Here is a 23,550-nt window from a genome sequence, read left to right as displayed (position 1 = left end):
TGAGGAGAGAAATAGATAAGCAGTGGATGTAGAAAAACAGGTACTTAATTTGTTCTCAACTGAGTCAGCATTGAAGTGTAAAGAACAGAGGTTACTGAACTAAACAAAGACTTTGGTACCCTCAGTGTCTATTATTTCAAAGCAGAAAAGAAGGGCAGTGTAGAAGACATGATGATCACTGGGTGGGAGGAGACGAATTACACAGAAAATATTTTTCTTGAATTTCTACCCTACCTATCCATTGGTGGGATGCAAAAGGAAGGACCTATGACTCAACACAGTATTTTATTTGCTTTCCTAAGATCCCAAACTTTTCTAGAACAACCTTCTGTGAGGCATATTTTAGAATTAGTCTGAAGAAATCCATTCATGTTTTGGATAAGGAGACTAGGCTACTGAATTGAAAGATTTGCCTCAGGTTTTGAGGCTGCTGCTCACAGGCTCAGCTGGAGCCCAATGTCAGGTAGCCATTCTCAACGAGGACTTATCTGAACCACAAAAAGGATAAAATATTGTGTCTGATTATTTACTCTCAAGGATGATACATGGATAGTACCATTCTAGAGTAATAAGAGTAATAACATTCAATGGATGCCTTAGGATATTAGGTTTTAATTCTCTGGAGGAACCCTGGTTGAAAAACGCTATAATCAGGCAGTATCACCATCTGTCCCCATCCCCCTTGCCCCAGGTCACAAACTATTTGAGAACTGATTCACAAATTGTTGGGGGATGATCCATAACATGGAAGCCACAGGGAGTTGATAAGACTTGTAAAATTAAGGTATACACCTTACCAGTTTGGGCTGCTAGAAGATTCCAGACTATGAACACAGGCTGTTGCGTCTGTGACCTTGAGTTATGATTCATTTTAGATAAGCAGTGGATAATACATTTAAGGAAAATCACCTTTGCTCCATTTTGAAACAGAAGCATAAATTTCACTTGTGTTCTAGTTTTGTAATAATAGCTTTGCCATAAAATGTCTCCTAAATAGCTCGACACTGGAAAGGCTGGCTAATAAAGCACTTTGTGTGATTATTAGAGAAGAGTAAAATGCCACAAAATTGAACAATTACTTGCAAATAATGGTCAGAAACTTTTTTCCTAATGGAATTGACTCTTTTCCTAGGTAGGCATCCTGAACCAAAGGCCTAGGGAAACTGCAATCCCTCCCGGTCAGGTCCTGCTGTTGATACTCAAGGAACCATCAAAGGTAAACATAATCAGGAGACAGAATTCAGCAGTGGACAGGGCAAAGCAGTAAGTTAGGTTCATGACTTTAGTGCCAAGTGACTTTTAGTAACAAGTCACTTTTTTTAAATTTCAGTTTGTCCATGGATAATTATTTGTAAGGGAAGGAAATAGTAACACTGAAATGAATCCCTCTTTATGTATGATTCCCCTTTAATCCATCTACACATATGATTCTTCTTTAATGGAGGAGATCATCTTAATTATTTGGATGCCCTCACCAAAGCAAGTTTTTATTTAATCTCTGTAAAGTACTTATTTTAATCTAAATGGCACAGTGTATCAGAGGGAGGCTTGATCCTTCTTAAAAATATGCTAGTGTGGGGTTTGATGGAGTCTGAGGCCAGCTTAATATTAAGAATGCTGAGTCACTAGGGCACTCAGTGACTCAGTTGGGTGACTCAGTTGGTTAAGTGTCCTGCTCTTGGTTTTGGCTCAGGTCATGATGTCATGGTCATAAGATCGAGCCCCAAGTCAGGCTCTGCACTGGCAGTGCTGAGGCTGCTTGGGATTCTCTCTCTCCCTCTCCCCTGCTCTCTCAAGTGCACATGCACACTCTCTCCCAAAATAAATAAACATTAAAAAAAAGAATGCTGAGTCACTAAGCAAATGTGGTATAAATTGTCTGAAATGAGAAAGTGAAATTGGGATTGAAGATTGGGGGTCCAGAATCAGTCATTGGGGCATAAAAATTATTTTGAACTAAAGCCACTTGAGTTCCTAAAATTACTAATCTGACTGAAAACAGAGCCTCCCAGAAGCACTCAGTCATCATAAATCTCCTGACGAACTCTAACCTTATCTTCTGCAAGATATGAAGTGGACACTGCACCCAAACATTGTCACAGACCCTCCTATCTCCCATCTAGTCTCCTAGGGGCCTACTTATCTGTCTTTTAAAAAGTCATCACCCCCTTCTCAAAATAAATACATAAACTTTAAAAATGTTTCTTTTTTGGGGGGGTGGGGTGGAGCCTGGGTGGCTCAGTTGGTTAAAGCACCAGACTCTTGATTTCGGCTCAGGTAACAATCTCACAGGTTTGTGGCATCGAGCCTTGCATCGAGCTCTGCACTGATAGCATGGAGCCTGCTTGGGATTCTCTGTCTCTCTCTCTCTCTCTCTCTCTGCCTCTCCCTCTCTCTCTCTTTTTCAAAACAAAGAATCATTAAAAAAATGTTTTAAATGTCATTTTTTTCCAAAATAAATTGCCTTCTCCCCTTCTCAAATGTCATTTCACCTTCCAGAAATGGCCCCATTCCCCTCCCTGCCACACTTAAGATGGTGTAAGTGCCCCAAATTCTGTCTCCTTGAGTCACATTTTTCTGTAAATTCTCATGCACATGTATATGAATAAAAACTCTGTCTTTTCTCTTGCTAATATGGCTTTTTTCAGTTTAATTTGCAATTCCCCCATTAGATAACTTCAGAGGGCATAGGAAAAAATTGTTCCCCCTGACGAGGAACAAGGGCACAAAACCAGATCATATTCTGCATAGTGTGGTGGCTACCACTCCCTTGTCAGCTAGTACAATAAAGATGGAGAAAACCCAGCACACGGTCCCCTTGTCAGTTTACTTTACCCTCGGCAGTGATCATGTAACACTGTTCTGACCGATGAAATGAAAGAATGAATTTTCTGGAACTGGTTTTTATTTTCCTGATCAAAGCGGCATCCCTGCACATCCTGTCTCTTCTTTCTCTCCAGAATGCAGATGCAAACTCTGAAGTAGCAACAGCCATCTATCATCTACAAAGGGTGGCACATGATGACAGAAGGCAAGTTTCTAAAGATGAAACAAGAAATTAAGAAGAGAGTTTGAGTCCAGGGCCCTGATGAGATCACCAAATGATAGTCACCAACACTATTGGTGGCCTGCTTTAGAACTATATGTTAGGAGAGAAAAATTCATCTCCATATGTTTAAGCCACTAGAGTGGCATATACTGAGGTTCAGACAATTGAAATCCTAACTAATGATGAGTTAAGGAAAAAAAGAAAATGGGACTCCAGAGACCAGAATCAGGAGGGATAGGGGAAGTGGGGAGACCTTAAATAATAGTTCATTGCTCTCGCGCTTTTCTTCTGTTCCTCTGGTATTTTACTTGAAGTTTAACCAACTGGGTATCTTTGCTCCCCTTCAGGAGCCTAGCATAAGAGAAGTGTGTTGTATAAGCAAATTGCAGTGGCTGGGTCTTGCATGGTTCTTCTGACTGCAGCTAGTGTCTGGGCAGACAAGAACATCCTCCTGACCAGTCCTCTCCTTGCCCCCTTCAGAAGAGCTTTTGAAATCCTCTAACAGCATGGGAGTAAGTGAAGTGGATAATTACACTGCTTGCTTTTACTGAGAGAAAAGAAGACAATTTATACCTCTTATCATACCTTAAGAGTGGCTCTTCTGCTGCAAGCCAGAGGCCTAGAAGAAAAGGAAATTATGTGGAAATAAATATAAAATATTTCATTCCACACGACTGTGTGAAGTGTTGGGCAAATAGAAAATAAGCAACCTATATAAAAATACACTTCTGCTATTGTTCCCACCCTGGCAAGGAGCAGCTTGGAGAAGAGACTGGCTCCCCACTAGGTACACAGACGGATGCTCCAGATGACACTATGTAAGACCTTGAAGATTCCTGGATTGTCAACATAATAAAGCAAGATGAAAATTAAAAGTGTTGTAGGGGAGGAAGACATTTCCTTTCTTCCCTTCCAGTTTCTTTGACTGGTCTCATAATTAAATTGGCATAAGACGGATTAACAGGAGAAGAACAAATTTAATTTCCTATGCTTGGGAGCCCATAAAAATATGAGACTAGGGGTGCCTGGGTGGCTCCGTCGGTTAAGCGTCCGACTATGGCTCAGTTCAGGATCTCGTGATTTGTGGGTTCTAGCCCTGCGTCAGATTATGCGCTGACAGTTCAGAGCCTGGAGCCTGCTTTGGATTCTGTGTCTCCCTCTATCTCTACCCCTCCCCGCTAGGGCTTTGTCTCTCTCTTTCTCAAAAATAAATAAACGTTAAAAAAAACCTAAATGACAAAAAATATGAGGCTCAAAGAGGTAGCTAAAGCAGGAAGCTTTTATACCTTTTAGACAAGGAAATAATACATCTGTGAAGCTTTGACAAAGAAGGGTTTGGGCTTGAGGTAGCAAATTAGTGAAGAAGTAACAAGTTTTGTTGATACAGCCTTCTAGTCCTTAATCTCCTTAACTCTGTTGGTGCTTCCTGGTTACAGGTAAGGTACCTTTCACAGGCTCCGTCAGGAAGATTTATTTCATGTGCTCAGACAGACAAAAGAGGTCAGAGTGTCCTTCTTGTGCTAGCTGTTTCTTATTAATTCAAAATAATCAAAATGCCAAAGTGGCATATTTTGGGGTGGTATATTCTGCTCCCCTTCAGTGCACATAATTTTTTGCACTCCAATAAAAGAAATACAAAAGCCTTATTTCTTAAAGAAATTAATGACTTTAACATATCCTTCTTCTCTCCCCCACCAAAATCTAGGTTCCCCGGGAACTGAAATGCAATCTTTGGGTAGCCTTCTTCCCTTCCTTCCTTCCTTCCTTCCTTCCTTCCTTCCACATTTTCTTTCTTTCTTTCTTTCTTTCTTTCTTTCTTTCTAGTACACTAGGCAAACATTACATTAGTGTCAGGTGCACAATGTAGTGATCTGACAAGTCTACACCTTATGCTGTGCTCACCACCAGTGTAGCTACCATCTGTTACCATACGTGATTACATACCACTGACTATATTCCCTAGGCTGTGCCTTTTATCCCATTGTGGGTAACTTTCTTTTGTATTCATGATTGCCTTGTCTGTGTATCATCTCTTAGGATCCCAAGATCCTTGGAGATCGTTGTTAAATTAACATTTATGGAATGCTACTGTGCTACAATGCTACAGTTCACTACAGTGAACTGTATTACGAGCTGTATTAAACTGTTGTTAAAAAAAATGACAACAGGCACAAAATAGGCTTCTGCTAAGCCTCATGTCACCAAACCGAGACCTTGACAGTTACAGTTTTGCCTCTCTTGGGGATTCAAATATGCCCAAGTTTATCTTTTAACTGGGTGTGGTACAGTGGAAAGATGGGGGGTAATATATTGGGTGGGAAATGTGGGATGTGAGGCAGGGCATCTGGGCAGGAGCATAGGCAATGGGGGGAAACAGGGTGGAGGAGTGGGCTGGGGTGGGGGGTGTGGGGTGAGGGAAATAGAGACATGTAGGACAGCAGAGGACACTATATCTGGCACCACAACTGGGAAGAGTAGGTAAGATGCCCGTTCTCCAGGAAAAGAGACATTGATTGAATAGCAATGAAGACTAAGAGAGACAAAGCGTGAAAGATGAGAATCAGTCAAATATGTACACATGTTGGCACTTTCGATTTTACATGTTCCCTGGGGGGTGAGGCTTTACGAATCCTATGACTGGAATTCCAAGCCCTTTCTTCAAACACCTCCAACATCTTTAAAAGAAACAAACAAACAAAAACACAGTAACCTGCCTGTTACTCATCACATCTACTAGGCAGCAACTAACGTAGCCACACTCCAGACGGCTGATGCTGTTGAAGATACTGAGCTAAGGAAACCAGTCATTTAGCCAAGGAATAGTTTCTGCTCAAGGAGAAATAGTCATCACGAGCAACAATCAGTGCTTACTGCCAAAAGGCTTGAATAATATTACCTGAATTTTATAGTGTGCTGACTTCACACTTTCCCCACCCCCCAAAAAAAGTTTACAGAAGTAATTTCACTAACACTCCACCAAGGAAACTAAAGTTGCAATAGGTGAATGGCTTTAAGAAGACAAATAAGAGCACAAAGGATTTGAATGAAGAGCCCAGATATCTCCCATTCTGCCTAATATAACTCTTAATGTCAAACCATAAGAAATGTAAATGTTAGGACTGAAGGGGTCATAGGTCATAGCTGGGGTTAACTAATCTTCATAATTCAGAGGAATTCATGAAACCTTTTATGACCCATATGGAGCTTGAAACCTTTTTTTTGTACCACCATGACTGTCTTCTGAAATGAATTAACATGGGAACAGGTAGGTCTTTCTAGGTGTTTCTCCCGTTCTGTAAACCTTATCAGGAAAATACTTTACCCTTTTTCCCCTATAGGGTAAAAAAAAAAATAATAAGTTTCCGGGGGTTCCTGAGTGGCTCAGTCGGTTAAGCATCCAACTCTTGGTTTCATCTCATGTCATGATCTCAGGGTTCCTGAGTTTGAGCCCCTCGTCAGGCTCCAAGCTGCCAGTGTGGAGCCTGCTTGGAATCCTCTCTTTCTCTCTCTCTCTCTCTCTCTCTCTCTCTGCCCCTCCCCTGCTTGTACTCTCTTTCTCCAAATAAATAAACTTAAAAAAAAAAAAAGAAAAAAGAATTTTCCTTCTACCTTTCTGAGTTCTTGACTGAAATACAGGTAATAAAAGATTAATAAGAGAAAAACAGTTTATTAACACTTATACCCCATGTACATGAGAGATACCCAGGAAAAATGAGCTAAGTTTGCTGGTAACCTAAGCCACCACCTTAAATACCATCTTTAGCTAAAGGCAAAAGAAAGAAAAGCAAGGTGAGGTGCCTGGGTGGCTCAGTAGGTGAAGCATCTGACTATTGATTTCAGCTCAGGTCATGATCTCACGGTTTGTGAGTTAGAGCCCTGCATCAGGCTCTGCTGATAGTGTGGATCTGCTGACAGAGAGTCTCTGTCTCTCTCTCTGTCTCTCAAAAATAAATAAGTTAATAAAAATTTAAAAAAAGAAAGAAAGAAAGAAAGAAAGAGAGAAAGAAAGGAAGGAAGGAAGGAAGGAAGGAAGGAAGGAAGGAAGGAAGGAAGAAAGAAAGAAAGAAAGAAAGAAAGAAAGAAAGAAAGAAAGAAAGAAAGAAAGAAAGAAAGAAAGAAAGAAAGAAAGAAAGAAAGAAAGAAAAGCAGGGGATGGGGCCAGAACATGTAAGGGAGGTAACCAGAAAAGCAGGTAAACAATGGTAAGAATAGCTATGTAGCTCTATATAGGTGCTTTCTCCACTGATAAAATTCTCTGGAGATTTAGTCATCTTTCTCTTCCTGATAACAGAAAGGAGACACCCTTATTCACAGAGATTTCTTTCACAAATACAAACTTCTCTTACAAAAGGATAACTTCTACTCTTGTCTTCAGAGCTTCTCCTGTGTCTGCAATTTCTCAAAGTAATCCTTATGCCAAAGAGGCATATTTGGGGAGTGGCATATTCTGCTCCCCTTCAACACCAAGATAAAACATGAACCTATGTTTTGATGTCACAGAAGCGATAATAATTGCAAAGTGTGGAATATTTGTATTGCTTTGTTTCTGGCAGGGTACAGTATCTTACCTTTAGGAATCGACCAAAGGAAAAGAAGGAAGAATGGAACCTTAGATGTTTTTCAACATTTCAATTTTTTCTTAGCTGCTACCTGATTCTTCAGGAAGTTTGTACTCTACGTTATATGCTACACGTAGAAAAAAAATTGTGTAGAACAAATGTAATGACTTGAAAGATAGAAATGATTTACAGAGAAGAAGACGTCCATAGGAAACCATTTTCTTAGGAGCTTTCCCCAAAGTTTCTGGGAATTTATAAAAGGATTTTGCTGATGAACCTTATTTTTAGCTCTACCCTATGACAGTCTCCTTGCAAAAGAAATGGGAATTCTGTTTATGCTACAGAAATTGAAGTTCTGCACAGCAGTCAATAGAAAATAATGGATGTCAATTACACAGCTGGAAGTGCTGACTTGATCAGATTTTATAACTCTCTTCTCTGGGGGTCTTTTTAATAAATCCATGGAGAGGAGTGTCACATGTGTTTTATGGGAATGCTCCGATGTTTTATTCTATACATAGAAACAAGTAACCAAAGGCAGTTTGACCACCTTACAGTAACTCACATTCCTAAATACATAAAAATGAATGAAAAACAGACACAGAATGTTAGATCTTTATTAGATCCAGAAGGAGTTGTTATCTTTGTTTCTAGGACTTAAAAGGCACATTGATTTCCATTTTTTTTTTTTTTTGTAGTTTGTATTGTTCATCTCTCCACTTAGAGGGAAATTAGGACACATGTTGCTTTGGACAAGGCCCAATGGTCTTTTGCTTCCTTTCTAGTTTGTCTTCTCCTTGATCGCTACTTTCATTGGAAAGGATCTGACTTCTAATGTAATTTTATCTGTATATCTCATTTAACATTCTGTCTATCAATTAAGGATAATAAAAGTATCTCCTGAAAGTTAGTTTGCCTTAAGGATTAAATGAGATAATATATGGAAAGGATTTAGAGCACTGACTACTGCATAGCAAGTTCTTAAAAATGTTGATGACTCATCAATCCAAGACCTACTTATTTCTGATCAATTTAAAGAATGATTTTACTAAGAACAATTATCAAAGTGTACATTCCTCATTTCCTCACTGAAAGCCTGAGAAGGGGAGACCTTGCAATTTTTTCCTATTTCTTTTTATTCATTTTTCAGATTTGGAGTGCTTCCTGAGTTTTGCATATATGAGAATCACCTGGAGGCAGGGGCAGCGGGAGTGGTGAAAATCCAGATTATCAAAATCTGTCCCCATTCCCAAGTGATTATTCAGTAGACTTGGGCAGGGGTACAGGAAAATGTGTTAAGCATCTCCTTCAACCCCCATTCTCTTGCAGGTGACCCACAGGACATTCTTCTGGAGCACAGCCTTAGAATCTATAGTGGAGCCTTGAACAACATGGCTTTCAACTGTGTGGGCTGAAAATGCAGATTTTTTACAATTCAGTACCATAAACATATTTTATCTTTCTTATGATTTTTTTATTATATATAGAGAGCATGCAAGTTGTAGAGAGGGGCAGTGGAGGAGAGAGAAAGAATCTTAAGTAGGCTCCATGCCCAGGACGGAGCCCAAAGTGGGGCTCAAATCCATGACCCTGGCATCATGACCTGAGCTGAAATCAAGAGTGGGGAGCTTAACTGACTCAGCCACTTTTATGATTTTCTTAATAACATTTTGTCCTCTAGTTTACTTAAAAAAATTTTTTTAATGTTCATTTATTTTTGAGAGAGAGAGAGAGAGAGAGAGAATGCAAGCAGGGGAGGGGCAGAAAGAGAGGGAGACACAGAATCCAAAGCAGGCTCCAGGCTCAGAGCCTGACTCGGGGCTTGAACCCACTAACTGTGAGATCATGACCTGAGCCAAAGTCAGATGCTTAACTGAGTGAGCCACCCAGGCACCCCTCAAGTTTACTTTATGGTAAGAATACAGTATATAATACAAGAGCATACAAAATATGTGTTAACCAACTGTTTATCTTATTGGTAAGGCTTCTGGTTAACAGTAGGTTAATAGTTAAGTTTTGGGAGAATCAAAAATTATATGCAGATTTTCGATTGCCCTTGGTTTGGTGCCCCTAACCCCTGTGTTGTCAAGGGTCACCTGTAGTTTAGGACCTGACAATAAACTCACCAATCTTATTGAACTGCTACAAAATTTGATTTTCTCAGTTAATTGATGTCTTGAGAACTCTTTGTACTTTCCATGCTCTTTAAAGAGATTTTTATTTTTATTTTTTTTTCAACGTTTTTAATTTATTTTTGGGACAGAGAGAGACAGAGCATGAACAGGGGAGGGGCAGAGAGAGAGGGAGACACAGAATCGGAAACAGGCTCCAGGCTCCGAGCCATCAGCCCAGAGCCTGACACGGGGCTCGAACTCACGGACCGCGAGATCGTGACCTGGCTGAAGTCGGACGCTTAACCGACTGCGCCACCCAGGCGCCCCTAAAGAGATTTTTAAAATTTCTAGCTTGTGTGTGGGTAGTTCTCAGTTCTGCTTAACTTTTCTGGAAGATTCCCAGTGGAATACTCAAGCCATCATTTCAGAATCCATGGGTCTTCTTCCAAAGTGCTCAGAGGGAGTCAACAACTTTCCAGGATCTTCAGATCAGAGCCTTGCCACCTGCTGGGTTTGGGTGCTGGCATGACTCAGTCCTGTAGAAAGCACCTGGATGCTGCAAGGTGACTCCTGGCTCTCACTGCAGGTGTAGACATGGTGGCTGAGCATCCAGCCATAGTTTTATGTGAAAAGTATAGAAATGACTTAGAAAATATTCCTTCTACATACTCTCCTTTGTCTCTGTTAAAGCAAGTTTTAGCCTCTTTCTATGGTAACAGGTTAAGAAAGAAAAAACATGCCTAGATCTCTTGATTTTTTTAGTCTCTGTGGTGTTGGAGAAAATGATAATTATAATATATCATCAGTTTTCTTTGTGATGGAGACCATTTGCTACATCTTGGGTTTCTGGTGGAGCCTCTATGTTTTTTTCACACTTGAGATAAAACCGCCTTTTCTTCTCATTCAACAAAATGTAGAATCAATTACAAAATCTTTCTTGGAGGTATGCTGCCTGCTCACAAAATGTGAAACATAGAATGTTACCCTCCTCTCCATATGCAGTCAGCTCCCATAAATGTTAAAGGCACCTAGACACTTGCACAACAGGAGACAGCATATGTATTTAAACTACATGGAGAAAAGGACAGAAATAACTGTGGTCTTCCCAGTGTTTTATTATTTTGTGCATTTTTTAGCTATTAATGTCATCATACAGGTTTCCAAATATAGAAGAACCACATCTCCTATGTGACATCTTCCCCATGGTAAATCTAACTAAACTGCCATTAAAGTCTGTGTTCACTCTATTATGCCAAGGTTACCACAGCAGATACTAAATGTTAACAGTATCTTTCTTTGCCCACTGCCAGACATTTGGGAAGGAACCAGCAATAGTAATCTTTATAGAAATCAAGTTTAATAACTATTATTTTTGTGTATTTTTTAACAACCAGTATTTGCTGATTGTGAAAATATTGCTGCCAGCAAAGGCAATGAATAAACATTAAAAAATAATATATTTAGGAAATTTTCTTGTATATAATAGAGTTTGATGGACAGTCAAAACTGACATTTGCGTATTTCCCTGGCTTTGGATCACGTGCCTTCCAAAAGCTGTCCATGTCTGGAAACCTACCTTTCCAGACTATTTGCCTGATCTAATAGCACTGTTGCTGACTTCTGAATACAGCAAATGTGTTTTAGCCCTCACGTTTGTGGTCATGCTAATTTTAATTATTTATTTATTTTTTTAAGTTTAAATTCCACTCATCTTCAGGACTCAGTTTGAAATAAAGTTCATCTTAGACCTCAGCAGACCCCAAAGTGATTTCTCCTGCACTTTGATTCAAATGACAAGCCCACATAATGTTCATCATAGATCATCTTGCATTGTTACTCATCATCTGTTCATCAAAAGCATTTTTGGGGCCACCAACCTGCAGAGGAAGAAAGACACTCAGTAATTCAATGCATATACTTTCTCCATGACCGTGGTTTGCTGTCTGCTCCTCGGCTCCTGGGGACTATTACTGGGGAGGGGGCAGCCTGGTTTTAACTCTCACAGAGGCCAAGCAGCCTGGGATAGGGGTTTCAGGTCCCCTTATCAGGTCATTCTCTGTAACTTTTTTGGCTTTCACCGTTGCCTACCACTGCTGTATTGGAGCTCTACTTACATTTACTGCTGCAGGCAAGCAGGCTGTCTGTTCCTGTCTGTTCCTGTTCTCCACCCACACACCATGCAGCAGACTCTTCTATTGCTCTGGTACAGCTCCTGGCCAGGCCTGCAGTTCCATACCTTTGGGGATGCAGGGCACACCAAGCTCTGTGGCTCACCTGGGGCCTCTGCCAGGTTTGTCCTTGACTATCACTGCTCCTCTTTTTCTAGCTAGTAAGGCACTGCTGGGGTTCTGTCCCAGTCCTCTTCGTGAGTACCCTGCATGCCTGCTGCACTAGACCGGGCATGCAGGTTTCTTCTTCTACCATCTTTGTCCTTCCTTTCCATTTGGGGGCCAGTTGCTTTCCTTATCTTTATGCCACTGCCAGATTTCCTTCCACCTGGACTTGTAGATCCATGCATATATCTGTGGCCCCAGAGATGGACACTCACCCTGTGGGAGGAAGGGGTGTGTGGACAAACGTCTAGCTCACTAACTAAAGAGTCCCCACTTTGCTCTCTGTAAGTCCCTGTGCCTGGTAGACTCTAGATAAATATGAGTTGAGGTCAATCATTTCAAAACTCTCTCCAAACAATCACAGCAATTAGTGACTATTTATTCAGCTTCTATTGGGCTGCCAGGTTCTTTACTTGAATTATCTCATTAAATACTTATAGCATTACCATGAGGCAGATATTCCTTTTTTTCTATTTTATATGTGAGGAAACAGACTCAGAAATTAATTAACTTGCCCCAGGCCACTCAGTTAATAAGAGTCAGAGAAGAGATTCAAACTCAAGTCTTCTGACTCAGTAGTATGCTCACCATTGCTATTCTGACAGGCTATTCCCTGCTGAGGAGCAAAATCCCCAGGGAGGATTAAATTTGTAATTCTCAGTTTGTAAGGCCACTGGTTCAGCTCTACAGGGTGAGGGCTCAATGTTGAACAGAAGCTACCCAGTTATCTGCACACTTTGACCAAAAATGTTAACATTTACAAAAAGAAGTGCTATATTGTTGATTAGCACACTCCATTATTTGAGAATTGCCTGTGTATTTGGCAAACTTAAGCCACATTGAGATATTTCCTTCCTACAGTCACAGAGTTGGGTTTTCATCCAGGGATCTGGCTTTTGACCCAAATACACAGAGTATACCATCCCTTGTAACAGTTTAAATTGAAATATAGCTCTCTTAAGTAGGTAATTTGTCAGCTGAAGGTTAATGATAGCAAAAATGCTAATGATCAAATGGCAATTAAGTGTATCATATTTTTACACCAAACTCCCTTAAGAAGTGTTACTGTATAATTCTGCTCTAGGAAACCTTCATCGTCTACTAAATCAAAGTCAGAGAGCCCTTCTTTCTCAGCAGCAACGTGTTTATCTCTCTCCTTTCTCTATTTGATTTCACACAAGCCTCATAAATCATTTAGCAGCTGCAATTGTTGTCAAAATGTTTTTGTTTTGAATGTAAATATTTATCACTATTGTTTTATTTTCCAAAACAAAGAGAGCTGTACGGAAAAACAGCAACTAGAACTGCCAATGCTTTTAACGTAGCCAGAGATGAGCCACCCCTGTGGGACCAGGAGCCCCCAGCCATTCTTTTCTTGGTGCTTGGCTTGTGCTGGGTCAAAAGCTGGAGTACCAAATTGAGTTCAAGGATATTTCAATCTAACTGAATTGGATGAACCCCGTCTAGACCTGGCTCTGCCCTGGATAAGTGGTCCTCACGCCAGATGAGAAGTGCAAGTGCATTTTTTCAAGACATTTCCTAGAGTTTCAAGGACCTTGAGGATTGATATCTTTCCAACTTTTAAAAGGGAATCTGGTTCAAATAGGAAAACAGTTAAAACAATTGGGTTCATATTAGACTTGACGTTCCACTGTCCTTCCAATCTGTCTCTTCTGGATGGGACACCTGGTCAAAGATGTGCCTGGGAGCCAGGCAGGCTGTGATGAAGTGGGGTCTCAGTGTCAAGGCACTTTTGTCTTCTTCATGAGAATCGGTGCCCTAAGAAGGACGAATTCATCAAATTTGTCTGAAAAGTTTGTTTTCAAGAAGAAGCCATCATGACTTACAATAGAAGTGTACAAACTGCAATGATGATAAAATAATGAAAACTATAGATGGAGAGGAGAAAACTATACACGTGTATGTAGTTCATATAATAGAGTTACTGTATGTGAGCTCAAAGTTTCTGAGCTTCCAGAAGCTCAGAAGGAGAATCATCATGTCATGCCCAGCATTCTTATTGTCACTTTCTTACTTTTTTTTAAATATTTTTTTTAACATTTTTATTTATTTTTAAGAGACAGACACAGAGCATGAGTGGGGGAGGGGCAGAAAGAGAGGGAGACAAAGAATCTGAAGCAGGCTCCAGGCTCCGAGCTGTCAGCACAGAGCCTGACTTGGGTCTCGAACCCACCAACTGTTAGATCATGACCTGAGCTGAAGTTGGATGCTTAACCAACTGAGCCACCCAGGTGCCCCTTATTGTCACTTTCTATTAGTAAAAGCAGCAAGTTTTTTAAAATAAATTTTGGGGGTTGTCAGGTGGCTCAGTCAGTTAAGTGTCTGACTCTTGACTTTGGCTCAGGTCATGATCTCACTGTTCATGAGTTCAAGCCCCGTGTCAGGCTCTGCACTGACTGCAGAATCTGCTTGGGATTCTCCTTCTCTCTCTCCCCTTCCTGTGCATGCTCTCTGTCTCTCTGTCTCTCTCTCAAAATAAATAAACTTTTTAAAAAAGCTTAAAAAATGAAATAAATTTTGAAGTTGAGGAAAGCAGAATTCTCCAGACTTGTCAAAGCTATTTTTTTTCTTTGCTTTGCTTTGCCATCTTTTCAGTTAATTGTCAATATTCTTCTTCGATACTATGCCCAAAACTTGACAAGTGGTAGTTTCTTAAAAGAAAGTTCCCCCTGGATATGCAAACTGAAATAATTACAACGTATTTTTTTTCACTCTGTTACATTAAAATCCAGCCATTTGGGGCACCTGCTTGGCTCAGTCTATTAAGCATCAGACTCTTCTTGATTTTGACTCAGGTCAACATCTCACAGTTGGTGAGTTCGAGCCTTGCATGGGCTCTGCACTGACAATGTGGAGCCTGCTTCAGAATTCTCTCTCTCTACCCCTCCCCCCACCTCTCAGAATAAATAAATAAACATTAAAAATATCCAGTCATCTATCTTTCAGTTTAAATGCTCATTTTACGCAAGAATGTTTGGACCTCTCAGATCCCCTGAGCGAGTCCCTGAGACCCAAGGTCACATAGGTACAGTCCTGAACCAGTCCTTCTCAGTCTGCACATACTGATGGGCCAGCAACTTCTCCTTTTGTGGTTTTCTTCTACTGTTGCATGCAGTACTTTGTACTTTTCATCCAAAGTTAACTAACAATTAAAAATAGAGTATGGACAACACACAGAGTAACTGTCATCATGATCTTGCAGTCCATAGAAACTCCAGCACAAGGCCCAGGGGAGAATGCTGAAAGCAGAGCTATCCCAGCCTGAGTGGCAAGGCCCGGGCTGTGGACAGATTGGTGACTGCAAGGCGGTCCACCGACAGTGAAGCTTCTTGTACTCCCGCTTTTAGGTAATTTGACCTTAAAATTACCTGGGGTATTGTTTGTTGGGGAATTGCCCTCAACAGGTCTCCTGGGAAAAGAACCATTAGGGAAGAAAATAAGGTTCCACAAGAAATTTTGTGGCCTTACGTTTAGCCCTTGCCATCCCCTATGGAGACTCCTCTACTTACAGGAAGGATAGCCTCATGCACTTGCCAGCAAAGGCAGCCAACAAAGGAGAGACATATGGATTTGAAAGCTCCACTCCAGTAACTAAGGAGTGTATCTATGGACAGAGGTCACTCTAACCCCTGGGCCCACTTGGCCCCCAGGAGGCATTCAGATGATGACTGAACCTAGTCGGTTAAAGTACAGAATGGTTCATTGGTTGCTAGGTGCATTGTCTCTCTGAGAGTGTATAAGGCGTGGGTTTTTAGGCCCTCTTGGCCCCTTCCTAGCACCTTGGACCCAGGCGAACACTTTGTTCTTCAAAACCATGAATGGTTCAGGGACACAACTAAGAGGTCATGTCCCTGTAACTGTTCCACTTGAGGTGTTGAGAGATAAATGACCTTTCATGAAAACAGCAAAGCAAATACTTTATAGATTATAGGTAAACATAGATACATAATAAAAACAATGAAAGAAATTAATCAATAAGCAAAGGGTAGGAGGGAACGTTACGAGAAAACAATCATGTTATTCCTTATTGGGTGATTACACAAAGGAACAACTTCAAAATTGGGCAATGCCAGAAAACATAGATGACGTATGCTACAAGGAAATCACTAGCAAATATAATGCCACGTTTGCTACAATAAATCATCCAGATCAACACACTGTGGTTGTCTGCGTCCATTTTTATTTTTATTTTAGTTTTGTTTTATTTTCACTTTTTCTCCGATGCCGTTCATCCTTCGGGAACCCCTGGACCTGCTGGAGCTGGACTCCGGCAGGAGAGGTGTTTTCTGATGTAAGGAAAAAGACAAGAGCAGAAGGCAGAGGAAGACAGATCTAGGAAGCAAACATACCAGGAAGGACTCTGCTGTAAATGTGTATGATAGTGTGTGTCATCCTGGGGATGGGGGTGCAGGTAATTGGGGTGCAGAGGTTGAGGGAAATGTGCTAAAACACAAGCTTTGCCTAATGCCAATCATTATGGGAAATGCTTCGCATAGAATTAAAATAGTGCTGATAGGGGCACCTGGGTGGCTCAGTTGGTTAACTTTCTGACTCTTGATTTCAGCTCAGGTTATGATCTCACTGTTTGTGAGTTTGAGCCCCACATCAGGCTCTGCTCTGACAGCAAGGAACCTGCTTGGGATTCTCTGTCTCTCTCTCTGCCCCTCTTCATTTGTGCTGACTCTGTCTCCCTCAAAATAAATAAATAAAAACTTAAAAAAATAAAACATTTTAAAATAGTGCTTATAACTTTGTAACCCCCAGGTATTTGAAAGGCAGGATAATTATTAAAATAATACTACCTAGATAAGTGTTTGACAAAACTGTGGAATGGACTACATTTAGATATTTTCTACCATTAAAATTTCTTATATTATAAAACTTTTTTAAAATGTGTAACGAAATTGATTTCCTTTATTGAAGACACATTTCATCCCTAATTAAAACAAATTCAGCACTAGTATTTTCTCTTTCCTAGATAATAGTTCCAATACTGGATTTGCAAATCTGATCTTCCAGAATCTGGAAGGTCTTCGATCCCCTTGCACTCAACAACAGCCTCTGATAAAATGTGAGGAAGCTGGAGCTATTCATGGCTCATCACTCCTTCAGGAAAGTCTTGCCTGTCAGTCACAGGAGATCCTGTCACGTTGGACCTCACCAGAGACCAGGTGGGTGCATCACTGATGCAAAGTTCTTTCTCCAAATGTGTTCCTTTGGGGGCACAACATTTCATTACAAGAAATACACTCTTCTCAACAAGGATCTGGCCCAACCAGGAGCTTCTGGGATTTTTAGAGCTGAGGTTCCAGGGCTCACAATAGCTTTGTTACTTGTTTAAAGGTAAAGATTCTTGTGTCATGTTTGCCAAAGTCTTCAGAGACAGAGACATTTATTAGCATGAAAATCACCAACTGAAAAAAAAGAACCCTGTTCTGAGATAGCAACTAAGGCCAAGTCCAGAAAGAGAAGAGTATATGTTGCACAGCAGTGTCCTGGCTGATTTGCAGGGGACAGGGCGCCACGGCTGGGAACCCTCAGGCTCAGGTCTGATGGTGGGAAAGTGGAACACCCCTCCTCCCTGAGCCTGAGAGTTTCTTTGCTTTTCAAGGAAATGGATACCACTTGCTACTGACACTTTATATCTAATGAACTATTTAAAATTCCTCTCAGTCCCTTCCATATCCCTGTTATGCAACTAATTTCCCCAAAGGAAACATAGTTTGAAGTGTCTGGGGCATCTGAAGGCACCAGGCAAAAAAGCACATTCAGTGTGAGAGCCAAGCTGGCTTCTGTGCAAGCAGCACCCAGGCGCAGGGAAAACTTGTGTTTCTTCCAGATGGTTCCAGGCTCCAGGGACACATTTTTGGCCTCTGCCTCTGTCAAGTTCTGTATTTTCACTGTTGATGACTCAAAGGGGGGTTAGGGGTGATGTGTTGGCAAAAAACACGGTGATAAATCCTGCTGATGCACCTTTTCTGGAAAGAGCAGGCAGCTGTCTTCTGCTTCATATGCCAGGCATATCTGGTTACCTGTGTTTTCCTCCATCCCCCAGTTCCCTGGTGGGGTGAGTTGGCGTATGTGCAGTTCCAAAACACCTTAATAAGAAGAGTGCTATTGTGGGCCAGTCATTATTGTGAACATCTGTGAACTGTAGAGTTTAATTGAGCTCCAGCTAATGTTTATCGTGTGTGGAAAGAGTAGGGGATTAATGGTTGTTTGATTGTCTTTAGATGGTTTCTTATTATCTTTCCCTTTCTCTTGCGATGTTTTGACAGAAGTTACAAAAAGAAACCTAAGCCCCAAGATCAGGCATCTAAGTAATCTAATTTGGATGTGCAAACAAAGCACGGGATGTTGTTCCTACAGACCTCCTTAGGAATGTGTAATATGAAAGTTGGGGGCGGGTGGAAAAGCACTTAATCAGGGAGGAAATGTTAGCTCCCCCTCCACAGGAAAAAAAAAAGTTTTCTAGAAAATTCATTATAATTTCCTAAATGGTATCAACTTTGCACTCTCATTTCCAAATACACTTACTTGAATAAACTGGTATTGCGCTGGAGAAATGAACATACATGAAGAATTTTTTGGATTAATCTACAAGGCTCAAACTTTTTTTTTTGGAAACAAAAAGGTAAATAATCTTTTTCTTTCTTTTCTTCTTTTTTCCCCCTTGATAAAGCTGAGTACAAATAAAATTTTCATGATCTTGTGTTCCCTATATTGGCCATATTCTGCAGTTGCAGAATGCTGGATGCTATAACCTGTATTTCATTCTTAACAAATCTTTTAAGGCTTAAGTCACAGACCAGGCTCACTTTTTTCCTTCTTCCCTTCTCCCCTCCCTTCACCTTCATTCCTTTCTTCCTTCCTTCTTTCCTTCCTTCCTTTTTCTTTCTTTCTTTCTTTCTTTCTTTCTTTCTTTCTTTCTTTCTTCCTTCCTTCAGTACGACTTAAACCTTGAGACAGTTTCTAAGTTGTTTTTCAGTAAGAACATTCCATGCGTCTGGAATTTTAATTCCATTTTCATAAGAAATTTGGGCAAGTGTAAGTATTTAACTCTGGACTTCAGTCTCTTCTTCTGTACTATAAACCTTTGCTCATTGTTGCAAGGAAATTATAGTATCTTCGGTAATCTTCAAAGAGCTTTCTTTTGAAAGAACTCTGTGGAAAACATGCATACAGATGCATACAGCGCATCCAACATTTTTGCTGAGTGAAAAATACCCAGCAAGGAGCAGGCCAAGGTAAACAGATCTACATAGGGCCTAAACTTTTTCCTGTCATCCATGGTCACAGACAGTGGCCTCCATCCTTAGCAGCCTTGGTAGCCCTACCCAGACCCCACTCCCAACACACACCCAGTGCCCCCTCCAGCTCGCTGCATCCCACCTGCCAGAGCAAAAGTAGCCAGATGATGCCTTTGTCACCTCAATTAGAGGACACCAAAATGAAAAACAAGCACAAACAATCAGGTAAAAGCAGGAAAAAAAAAAAAAAAAAAACCTTTAGGAGACAACTCCTTTGGTCCAAGTATGTATTTTTCCCTTTTTTTCTGGCTAGCAATTTTCTTGGAGAAACCTGAAATACAGAGAAGAAAATGCTGAAAAAGACATATGTGATTGAAATTAGCTGCTATCTGCAGGATGCCACTGGATTGCACATGAGATAATGAATTAAATGAAGTAGAAACCATAGCCCGAACTGGAAATGTGCTTTATGCCTAATGTAATTAATCTCTATTGAAACAGCTAAGCCATTTAATTTGTGTTGCATGGATAATGAAATGAAAGGGGCACGTACGAATTAACTTTTTAACCAGCAGAGAAGACGCAACCTCCAGGCTTAAAAATTGATTGGGATTTTCCTGACAACTCTCTAGATTTATGGATCTCAGCCACAGTTTCTTTCTCTCATTGGTCGGTCACAGACTGGTCTTGCTTTTTAGCCATGTCTAGTCTATCCAGACTTATTGGAAATCTACGTCACAAGGACATTTTTGGACAGTGACTCAAAGCATGCATGCATAGCCCAGACAGCTGCTGGCTACATAGCTTTCCCCTACAAACTATTTAGCTTTCTCCTTTCAGTATCTCCTTCCTTTCAATATTTGGAGACAGCAGATAGGACAGTTATCCTATAGTGATTGTCATGTTGATCTGTGCCTTTGAGACCACCATGCTCCTCTGCAAATGCTGGTATGGCTACACTGGCCTCAGAGGAAGAGCAGTCCAGGAAGCCCCCAGCCCATTTGTTTATTCTAAGCATGGAAATGTATCCCTCCCTTAAATTCCTTTAGCACCCAGCAGTTTTTGCTTAAGACTTAGTAATACCACATGATGATTATTGATGAAAGACAATCTTAATGTTACATATCCTAGAATCTGCCTACTGTGCATTTCTGCTGGCTTCCTTAGCCTGCCACTACCACATGACACATACTGGTCTCATCATACCCTGTGTCCAAAACTTTGGGCAGACATAAGAAGGTGAGGGGTTGAATAGTATTTCTCAGAAGCAAATTTGAATTTTCTGGGACAGTTCAATATAGATTCCTACTTCGCAGTTTAGGAGAAGATCATTTGAAAGGGCACTGCTTTTTGGTAATGTATGTAACATAGAAATGTGCCTTTTTAGAAAACTTTTGTTTCCCTTTGCCATCCATTTCTTTCCTCAGCTTTATCCACCATCATGACTGGAACAAACATACTCATTCGCTGCTGAGTCAGTGAACAGGGCTGATATCACGGTCTAGTGAAAATATAATGTTGATGTGAAAACAGTAGAGGCCAGAAGCAAGAAAAACCAAGAGGAAGGGGGAGCAATGTGGTGGTGTTTAACACAAGTGCCGTCACACATAGGTCAGTAGCATAGTTACTAAGTGGATTTAGCTAACTAGAAAAGGCAGCCTTTAAAGGTAGAGTCTGTCAGCATTAGAGTCAGAAATCAGCATTCCAGCCTTAACAAGTCTTTCAGTGTAACAGATGCAGCAAAGGACAAGGTGATCTCCCTGTGACTCTGGACCAGAGTGTCAGACTGGCGGTCCAAGAGTCCACAGAGTTCTCACATTTTTTATCACTGAAGCAGCGTCAGAGGTGGAAAGCCACTTTAGCACTCTGTTCCACCTTCCTGTTTAGTTCCCTTCTCAGCTGCTGGATATCCCTCCTAAGAGACCAAAGTGGCCTAATGCTTTTCCTAAACCACCCTTCGAGACCCATGTTTTCTCATCAATTGTGTCCACTTCCCCATTAAATAAGCTTGCTTTGTACCTTTCTTTTCAACTAGCTATTGGACAGAATAATACCTAAATAAATATATCAACACAAGGGATTCATCCATTTTAAAGGTAATTCTCCTTAGTCAAAAGAAATGAGTCTTCAAGTGTAGCAGATTAGGCATTCCAATTGGTTGATGAGGAAGAAACTTTGCAGAAAACAGGGGAGAGCTTTGTATCCTATCCCATTCTCAAGCAGGTATCCCCCTGTCCTGGGCATACTATTTTCATCAGAAAATGACCTGTGAGGAAGCCTCTGGTCTATTCAACACACATAGCTTTACCTTGCTCATCAGCAGATATATGGCTTCTAAGAAGAGGTCATATAAGACATTGCAGCCCCCTGCTTGCTATGAGGCTTGGATCACTCGGGAGAAAGTCAGCTACTATGTTATGAGAGCAGTCAAGCAGTCCCATGGGGGAGGACTATAATCAAGGAACTGATCCCTCCTGTCAACAGCCAATGTAAGTGAACCATCTTGAAAACAAATCCTCAGGAGCACCTGGTTGACTCAGTTGGGAGAGCATGTGACTCCTGATCTCGGGTTATGAGTTCAAGCCCCATGTTGGGCCTAGAGCTTACTTAAAAAGAAGAAGAAGAAGAAGAAGAAGAAGAAGAAGAAGAAGAAAACAAATCATCAAGTGCTAGTCTTCAGATGATTACAGCCCTAGTTGACATCTTTTTTTTAATGTTTATTTATTGTCTGTGTGTGTGAGAGAGAGAGAGGATGGGGGGGTGGAATAGAAAGAGAGGGAGAGAGAAAATCCCAAGCAGGCCCTAGGCTGACAGTGCAGAGCCTGATGCAGGGCTAGATGTCACCAACAGCAAGGTCACCTGAGCCTAAATCAAGAGGCGTATGCTTAATTGACTGAGCCACCCAAGTGCCCCTTCTAGCTGACATGTTAATAATAACTTCATGAGAGACTCAGAGCCAGAACCACCCAGTTAAATGCTCCTGAATTTCTTAGCCACAAAAATTATGAGAATATAAATGTTTGTTGTTGTAAGTTGCCAAGTTTTAGGCCAATTTGTTACATAAGCACTGGCTAAACTAATGAACATTTAAAGAATATATATTATATAAAAATACATAAAATTTTATATATTTATATGAATGCAAATATTCTTCCCTGTTCCAAAAGAATTTTAGGCAACATTATAATTAGTTTTATTTGCTCAAGGAATGACCAAATTTAGTATGGTACTTTTAAACAAGATGTTTAGAAGCCTCTTTTAGATCACATTGTGCTACAATGAAGTTTGAATTTTCTTTAAAGAGTGTAAGATTATACTTTTACCATCACATTTTTGCTTGCCTGTTGTAAACTAGAAATAGCTGTCAAAAAAGAATTTACCAATAGCATAGAAAATTAGAGATTATAGTAAATTATATGTGACCAAAGTTTAATTAAGAAGGTGTGTTCTTCTTTACTTGTTTGGTATCTTTTTTGAAATATGTGTTTTCTGTAGCTATTTAGAAAAATGGAAGGCATTGATAGTGGTTTGGCTTCATCTGAATGGTGAAGCTTGCTTAAATTAAAACAAACAGATTTTCTACCTTTCAATTATGTTGTGTTTCTTGATTTGAACTGAATAATCCAATTATCCTTAATTTTATCCCTCATTTGTAGAAAATGAGAAATCTGAAGTAAAAAAAAAGTCATGCAAAGTTGAGATCTAATGGTATACAAAAATGTCCTGCTCATGTCAGTAAGGAGGTAGGGGAGCAAATGAATCCCATTCTCTTCCTGGCTGATCCACTAGCAGTTATTAATAACCCGATTAACATATTCACCCACATTTCTTCTTTTTAATCTTGGGATCAGGTAATTTGCAACAACTGGAAAAAACAGATGTACTTGTTATTGATCCAAAACTCCTTGGTTTAAATAACAATAAAAGTTTATATCCCACATAATGTCTGTAGGTCCAAATAGTTCAGTGACATGTTTCTGGCTCCAGGTCTTTCATCAGGTTGTGGTCAAGATGGCAGCTGGAGCTACAATTATCTGAAGGCTTGACTAGGGCTGGAGGATCAATTTTGAAGATAGCTCTCTCACATGGCAGTTATCAACCACTTGGACCTCCACAAAAGGTGAACAGCATGTCTCATGACCAGGCAACTGGCTTTCCACTGAGTGAATAATATAAGAAAGAGGGAAGTAGAACAGTAATGTTTCTTACAATCTATTTTTGGAA

Source organism: Neofelis nebulosa, chromosome 3 (genome assembly GCF_028018385.1).
Source record: "Neofelis nebulosa isolate mNeoNeb1 chromosome 3, mNeoNeb1.pri, whole genome shotgun sequence".
Classification (NCBI taxonomy): Eukaryota; Metazoa; Chordata; class Mammalia; order Carnivora; family Felidae; genus Neofelis; species Neofelis nebulosa.
This window is presented reverse-complemented; position numbering follows the sequence as displayed.